This window comes from Brassica oleracea, chromosome C3 (assembly GCF_000695525.1).
Source record: "Brassica oleracea var. oleracea cultivar TO1000 chromosome C3, BOL, whole genome shotgun sequence".
In the NCBI taxonomy this organism is placed as follows: domain Eukaryota; kingdom Viridiplantae; phylum Streptophyta; class Magnoliopsida; order Brassicales; family Brassicaceae; genus Brassica; species Brassica oleracea.
The window spans coordinates 56,629,373-56,638,314 of record NC_027750.1 but is presented as its reverse complement, the minus strand read 5'-3'; the positions used below and the strand labels follow the sequence as shown (position 1 = coordinate 56,638,314).

Genomic DNA, 8,942 nt, shown 5'->3' with positions numbered 1-8,942 from the left:
ATTGACATTAGTGGGTTTAAAGTTCTTGTGAGAAAGAGTAGTCCAGAAAATATAAACACTAACTAAGATTTAAAAAAAAATATAGTCGAGCAAAAGTGGTAAAATAAAATTCTGAAACAAATAATTTTATTCAATTCATCATGATGGCAGATTTGATTTGAAAAGATAAAGACTAATTAAAATAAAAAGATAGTTAAAAAATAAGCAAAAGATAGTTAAAAAATAAGCAAAACGCCTCGATCGTGTTAGTTAAATCGTTATCCACATCACTTCTAAATTTCTCATTTACGATTCATTCTTATATTTTAAAAAAAAAGCCCAGTGAATTAGGCCCAATGAAAGATCCAGTTGAAAATCACAGTGTATAATGTCTATAGTCAGAAGGTCTAAGATGTCAGTTATTACAACCTAACGGGTGAAACCATTTACCGATCATCGGGTTTGCGTTGTTGACATGCTTGGCCAGGCAGGGAAGCTAAGAGAAGCTCATGAGTTCATCAGAGGGATCGGAAAATCACAGAAAGCAGGTGTATGGGGGTACTTTGCTAAGTGCTTGTAACTATCATGGAGACAAAAGGTTGAAGAAAGAAGTTGCATAAGTTTTGTTTGAAACGAAACCGCCAATGCATCTTACTACATCTCATTGTCAACTACATATGTTGGTTTAAGAGGTTTGGAAGGAGCTCCCTAGTTGGTATTATTGACATTAGTGTTGGATAGTGTTTTTTGAAATTTTAACTATACGAGTGAATACTTTAGGCTGTGGTGACTGGTGAGAAGCAGTAATAACAATAGGCAGTACCTTCCTTGCAAAATCCAAAATATCATTACAACAGTAAATAAACAACTCAGAAAGTACAAAAGCCCATAAAGGTTAAGAAAATTTAGGAACTACTATTACTCAGTTAATGAAAAACCTGAGAAGCAAAACTGATGAACAAACAATCAAAAGCTTGAGAAGAGAAACAGGCAAGGAACACAGAGCATCCCGAACTCATAGATCAACTTCCTCAGAGCAAAAGACCTTCATGGAATTCAGACAATGTTTTTATCCAGACCATGCCTCTTATGTTCTGTGAATCGATCAACGAGACAAAAAACAAACATTTCAGAAATTGGCTCTCCATAAAATGCTGTGTGATAAGACAAAGATTGGATTTTAGAGATTAAGAACCTCATGATAGACGTCTTAATCATCCAAGTAATAGTACAAGCCAGCAGACTTTTGCTCCCTGTCTTTAGTCGACTCTAATTTGTTGATCCTTGGTCTGAAATTGGTGGGATCTCTTCTGAATGTGATGTTCAGATGCTGCAGACATAAATGTAAAATCATTAGCACCAAACATCCTTTTTTCTTGCCCCCACAGTGCAGCTAAGAGATGAATATGAGACTTACAGATAGAAACAGATTCATTCCACTGAGCAGTGATTGAGGACAGTTTGCAATACAGTCAATGGATGGCTGTCCTTCATAGACAATGACTCGGTCTGCGAGATATGTTGCCATTATAAAGTCATGCTCGACTATAAATGCAGTTTTCTTTGCGTGGAGAATGAACCGCTTAATGACTTTAGAAGCCACAATACGTTGCTCTGAATCCAGATACGCACTCGGCTCATCGATCAGGTAGATATCCGCAGGCTGCAGAAATTCAATTCCAAGTTTGTGTATGCATGAGATCACTGAGACCAAGACAAAACTGCTATGTTAACAAAATGCTGACCTTTCCGAGGCACAGAGCTAATGCAACCCTTTGCAACTCTCCTCCAGAGAGATTGACAACTTCTTGATCCATCAACTGCTCAATCTGAAGTGGTTTCATCACGTCCGACACGAATTGAGGATGCATGTATGAATCTCGAATCTTTTGGTGTAGCAAGTGTCTAACTGAATTCTGAAACTTGGGGCTGATCTTTTGTGGCTTGTAAGAAACATTGAATTCTGGTATCTCTATGTCTGACTCTTCTGTCTCGTCAGGTTTCAACAAACCCGCCTGCATAAATTACCAAGTTTAGGAGTCCAGCACTTACAGAAACTTAACCAAGACAGGATATAACGAAGCAAGAGAATACCAGCATTCGGATAAATGTTGTCTTCCCTGTACCATTCTCCCCAAGCATTACAATAATCTGAGAGTCGGTGAATTCACCTTCCGTCACTTTCAACCTGAAGGATCCTTGAGTTTTGGTCATCGTAGGGTATTTGTACCTAGCGTACGACTGTATTTCTTCAGCACTTTCTTGTGGAGTCTCAGCAACCTTCGAACAAATGAAGAACTCATTAAGGAAACAATGTTCGTTACCACTAAGAACAATCAAAAAAGTTTACCTTGAAGGTCAGCGATTCATCTCTAAAACGTAAATTTTCAGTGGGGACAAACCCAGCCAAGAAAATGTTGATTCCTTCTCTGACAGAGAAAGGGAGAGTCGCGACACCATAGGCTCCTGGTTTCCCATACAGACAGCAAATAAAATCCGACAAGTAGTCAAGAACACTGAGATCATGCTCCACCACAATGACGTAGCTGAGGAGAAAAGGAAAACATTGTCAGCATCTTATTCTAAAACAATCAGGAGATGAAAATATCAAACCTGTTAGGCCTCAGGAGAGAACGAACAACTTGAGCAGCTTTAAGTCTTTGCTTAACATCAAGGTAACTAGACGGCTCATCAAACATGTAAATCTCAGCGTTTTGTATGGCAACAACAGCGATGGCAAACCTCTGCAGCTCACCACCAGACAAATTCTCAACAGCACGATCAATGACCTGGTTCAGCTCCAGATCAGCACAGAGCTCTGCCTTCTTGTTTCTCTCGTCCTTCTGGTCAAGGACCTCTCCAACATTGCCTCGAACAGCTTTTGGGATGTGGTCCACATACTGAGGCTTTATAATGGCCTATCATGAACACCCAGTGTGTCATTAAATGAACACTCTCTGGAAACAAATTATAAGGTCAATTTGCATTATACCTTTAGATTATCTTCTAGAATACGGGTGAAGTAGTTTTGAAGTTCTGACCCACGGAAGTGAGTCAAGATTTCTTGCCAGTCTGGAGGATTCTGCAAAAGAAGAAGAAAAAATATAATTAAAAAAAAAAATCAACAAGTCAAGAGATATGCAATCTTCAGATAAAGCTCAGGAAAGACTATTACAGTGAAACGGCCCAAATTTGGTTTGAGCTTCCCTGCCAAAATTTTCAGAGCGGTTGATTTTCCAATACCATTGGTGCCAACAAACCCAAGGACTTGCCCTGGCCTTGGAACTGGCAGCCTGGAAATAAAGACAGAGATTACATTGTCATAACACTAGCAGAGGAATCAATTTTCTAAAAGGAAACTGGAGTAGATAAGCAAACCTGTGCAACTTGAAAGTGTTGGCCCCATAGCGATGGGTCGTATCTTTCTCCAAGTCTCTGGGAAGATTGATAATCTGAATAGCTTCAAAAGGGCATTTCTGCAAAGACAACAGAAAGTGTTTAGTTTCCCAGCTTTGGTTATTTGTACGGAAGATGTATATTATTTGGTATGCAGAGATACCTTGACTCAAATACCGCAACCAATGCACAACTCCTCAGAGATAAAAGCAAGCTTGGAACCAACAGTCACCTCAATACAAAGTTTTCCTGTAATGTACATTTGGTTAAATGTATAAGAGTGGCACTGACATATTAAGAGTCATATAACAAAAACAGCAAGTCAGTAAAAGGCTTCACTAAACGAGGCATATGCAGTGATTAATGACAACCAACCAATCACAGAACAGTAACAATTCAGTATCGGAGTAAGAGAAAGAGGCACCTGTCTTGACGACGGGACAGCTCTTCTTGCACTCTTGGCGACATTTCTTAGGCTTGCAACGGTCCGAACTCACAATTGCAATACGTGTCAATCGATCTGCCATCTCTCAAAAATATCTACATAACAGATAAACTCCATAGTTTAACTGCCTGACAAAGATTCAACATATTTCTACACAATCGGAATAATGGTTTTAATGGGACGATTTGCGAAAACTATTACTGTGGCATCAAAATGAAGACTAATCGCTTAAGAACAAGCACCAAATGAATCTACAACTATAGACAAGCACCAACAATGATTTGGTTACTCACTAAGACACTCCAAATTATTTATTACCCAAAGTGTCAAACTACATTCCAAATTCACCTAATCAGCTACAAAGGGACAAATCTGATTTACAGCTATCGAAAATCATTTGAACATGGAATGAAACTATCCCACGACGAGAAAACGGAGGATAATTCGAGATAAGAACCTGAGATGATTGAGAGATTTCGAATGAGCTTCGAGGAACCAGTGGAGAGCACACGCACCTGAGAGTTACGCTTTGCCCAATTGACAAAGAAAGGCCAAGTAAGGGTTTCAGAATTAATCCCCACAGGTTTGACCCGATTCGCTTTACACTGGGCTTGGGTTGGTGCGACCAGCCTCGCAATAATACTCCCTGCCTGCCTGTTTCTAAATACGTGTCGCACTTTGTGAATGAAATATAATTAATTTTTTTTTAATTACACGTATTTGATAAGTAACATTTGAGATAAATAAAATTATTTATAAAATCAATGCACTTTGCAATTAATTTTAACTGAAAAGTAAATAAATTTTGCATTAAAATTCTAAAATGACACTTTTTATTTAACAATAAAAAAATGCTAGAAAGATACTTAATATGAAACAGAGCGATTACTATTTATCTATCTAAATTTTATACTATTTAATATTTTGTGATTATTTTTATTTTTCTACTTATATATTGTAATTAATCAGTTTCTTCGGTTTGATCGATTTATATACTAAAACCATATGTACTGCAGTTTCTTAGAATTAATATACATTTGGTTTATTCGATATTTACCAAATCTAAACCATTTTCTCTATTTCAGTTTAGATCGGTTTTAATTGATTTGGTCTCACTGGATTGGACACTCCTGTGATAATTAGTAGATTATTTTAGAAAATCTTAAAAATAAAATCATTTTAAATTTTATTATTTCTAAATTCTATTTTAAATATTATACTATATATGTTTAATGTATGTTATAATTTATAAATGTTTAGGTCTCTTTAAAAAAGGTTAAATCAAGAATACAAAATATGTGTGGTCACTACAAGAAAACACGCCGAATTCCGACGGAGATTCCGACGGACATCAATGTCGTCGGACGTTTGTGACGGATTACCGACCAATTTCCGACGAAAACCAAAAATTTGAAGTTGTCGGAATTCCGTCGGCCATTTCCGACGGAATTCCGACGAAACATGGGTCGTCGGAATATACCGACGAACTTCCGACGAGATTCCGATTAACAGTACAGTCGTCGGTATTCCGTCGGAATTTTCCGACGAATTTCCGACGAACCATATGACCGTTGCCGACAAATATATATGACCGTTGTATAGCCGTTTGAGATTGGAAAATACCGACGGAATTCCGACGGATCTCTTTACATCCGTCGGAATTTCGTCGGAGGGTCGTAAGCAATTTCCTATAAATACAGCCCCTCCTCATTCAACTCATTCACACTTCATTCTCTCTTCATTCTCTTTAGTCATAACAATTCCGTGAAAATCATGTCTTCAGAAGTTTATTATCGTTCGTAGTTATGTGAGTCATATATCATATTACCCTATGCAAATGAGTAGTTTAAATTTAATATAAACTAATTAACTTTTCAATCATATATGTTTTTAATTTATAAGTGAATGATGGTTTGGCCAGAGGTCTTGTGTTCGATGATTGGAAACGCGAATTTGTGCAGGGACCAAACTATGTGGTCAAATCATATCCTAAATTTTGTACGCGAGGATATGCATTCACAAGGAAAAGTCATTCTAAGACAACATATGATGCTGGTGTTTCATCTTCTTCTGGTGTTCACGTAATTATAAAGTTTGGTACCTTCATGGGGAAACTGGTTATGAATATGGTAGTACTAGGGAACCTCAGCCTGTTAGTGAACTTCAGCCTGATATTAGGTTAGAAGAATCTAGAACGGATATAGATTATGGTGTAGGTACTGAGCAGATGGTACATGATCATTATAGAGGGGAAGAACCAAACCCCGAGTCTAGGAGTTTTTTTGACATGTTGGATGCAGGAAAACAACCTTTGTATCAAAATTGTAGGGATGGTCATTCAGTCTTATCATCTGCAACTAGATTAATGGGTATTAAGACAGACTATAATTTTGCTGAAGAATGTATGGATGCGATTACTGATTTTGTCAAAGGTATTCTACCTGAGGATAACCTTGCACCGGGTTCATACTACGAGGTTCAGAAACTTGTTGCAGGTCTTCAACTACCGTATGAAGTGATAGATGTATGTATTGACAACTGCATGATCTACTGGAGAGCGGATGAGACACGGAATGTATGCAAATTTTGTGGGAAACCTCGTTATCAGGAGACGAGGGGAAGAGTTCCGATCCCATTCAAAAGAATGTGGTATTTGCCTTTGACGGAAAGATTGAAGAGGTTGTATCAGTGTGAGCGCACAGCAAAAGCAATGAGATGGCATGCAGAGCATTCCACAAATGGTGAGATTAGACATCCTTCAGATGCAAAGGCTTGGAAACATTTCCAGTCAACATATCCAGAATTTGCGGAAGAGAGAAGAAATGTTTATCTTGGATTATCTACTGATGGTTTCAGCCCATTTGGAAAGCATGGAAGGCAGTATTCTCTATGGCCAGTTATTGTGACACCGTACAACTTACGGCCGAGCTTGTGCATGCGACGAGAGTTTTTGTTTCTCTCAATTCTCGTCCCCGGGCCAGATCATCCTAAAAGATCACTAGATGTGTTTCTTCAACCACTAATATATGAGTTGCAACAACTATGGGCGCATGGTTTTGAGACATACGATGTTTCGCGCAAAGAAAACTTTCAGATGCGGGCAGTACTTATGTGGACAATAAGTGACTTTCCAGCATATGGTATGTTATCTGGATGGACAACACATGGGAAGCTATCATGTCCATATTGTCAAGATGACACAGATGCTTTCCAACTAAAGAACGGAAGGAAAACGTGTTGGTTTGACTGTCACAGACGATTTCTACCACCTGATCATCCATACCGCAGGAGTAAGACTTCGTTTACGAAGAACAAGCAGGTGTTTGATGGTCCACCTGAGGAAGTTAGTGGGAAAGATTTGTTGAAGCAGTTTAGGTATTTTGATGCAGAAAGGACGCCAGATGTAGGTGGACATGAAAACATTCGAGTCAATGCGGTTGGAGAGCTACATAACTGGCACAAAAAGAGTATTTTCTGGGATCTACCATATTGGGAGAGTCATCTATTGCGGCATAATTTAGATGTCATGCATATTGAGAAGAACTTCTTCGATAATCTGATGAACACAGTCCTTAACATCCAAGGTAAAACGAAGGATAATTTGAAGTCAAGGTTGGATTTAGTCGATATTTGTGATCGTTCTGAACTTCACGTTGATGAGAACGGTACGGCCCCTTTTCCCATTTATCGGCTGGGTGGTGCTAGAAAAGAAGAGTTCTTTGATTGGATTACAGATAAGGTGAAATTTCCTGACGGATATGCATCAAATTTGGGGAACTGCGTTGATAGAAGCGAAGGAAAGTTTACTGGCTTGAAGAGTCATGATTGTCATGTAATTATGCAGCGCCTCCTTCCGTTTGCTTTTTCAGCATTATTGCTACGTAATGTTCATGAAGCAATTGCGGGTATCTTATATTTTTACAATTTAATTTATTTTTATATTTAACAATTATGCTTATAAAAGCTTAATACTTACGAAAATTATGTCTTTTATCTATGTAGGGATTAGTGTTTTCTTCCGCGACTTATGCAGCAGAGTAGTGACTGATGAGGGTATTAATAATTTGGAGACAAACGCACCAGTCAGCATGTGCAACCTTGAGAAGATATTTCCTCCATCATTCTTTGATGTAATGGAACATCTTGCTATTCATCTCGCAAGAGAATTGGAACTTGGTGGTCCTGTGCAGTACAGATGGATGTATATTTTTGAGCGTTATATGCATCATCTGAAGAAGATGGTCAAAAATCAAAGCAGGGTGGAAGGATCTATAGTGGCACAGGTGATCAATGAAGAAACTGCAATCTTTGCTGAAAATTATTTTCCATCAGAAGTGCATACAAAACACTGAAGACCTGCTCGGCATGATGATAGAGGGGAGAGAGCAACATATCATGTTACTGTCCCAAGCATGTTCAAGGAAATAGGACGACTTAGTGGAAAATTCACGAAGCGGAGACTTACGGACACTGAGAACGCTCATTTGCAAACATATTTGCTCACCAACTGTGAAGATGTTCTACAATATGAGAGGTAAAAATATTTATTCATTTATTGTTAGATTAATATTCAATAAATTTATTTCATATTGATAATATTTTTGTATATAGTGTATATATGGCGGAGTTGCGTATGACTCACAGGCATGCAACAGAAGATGAGCTTCGACAACTTAGAGATAACGGATTTGCTGCGTGGCTTCGTAGTTATGTGAGTCATATATCATATTACCCTATGCAAATGATTAGTTTAAATTTAATATATATAAACTAATTATGTATAATAAAACGTTTTTTAAAAAATTTTAAAATATTTAACAACATTTTTCTACATTAATAAATTTTTTATAATTGTGTATACATATATATATATATATGTATAAATCATGTATAATAAAAAAATTTAAAATTTTTATTATTTTTTATAAGTTTCTAGTAATAAACTATGTATAATAAAAGGTTTAATAGTTTTTCTTAAAACGTTTATAAAACCTTTTGTAAATATATAAATGAAAACATTAAAAATAGAAATGATTTGAAAAGATTTTTGATGTATTAATTTTTTTTTATGGTCGAAGATGAACCCCGCCCCGCAGCCCGTCTTCGACGTAGTTCGGTGAGC

At 37.4% G+C, this 8,942-nt stretch overlaps 1 pseudogene; it reads right to left on the bottom strand.

The window, feature by feature from the left end:
- Positions 1 to 783: 783 nt before the first annotated feature.
- LOC106328760 lies at positions 784 to 4,431 on the bottom strand (annotated as a pseudogene).
- Positions 4,432 to 8,942: the final 4,511 nt, after the last annotated feature.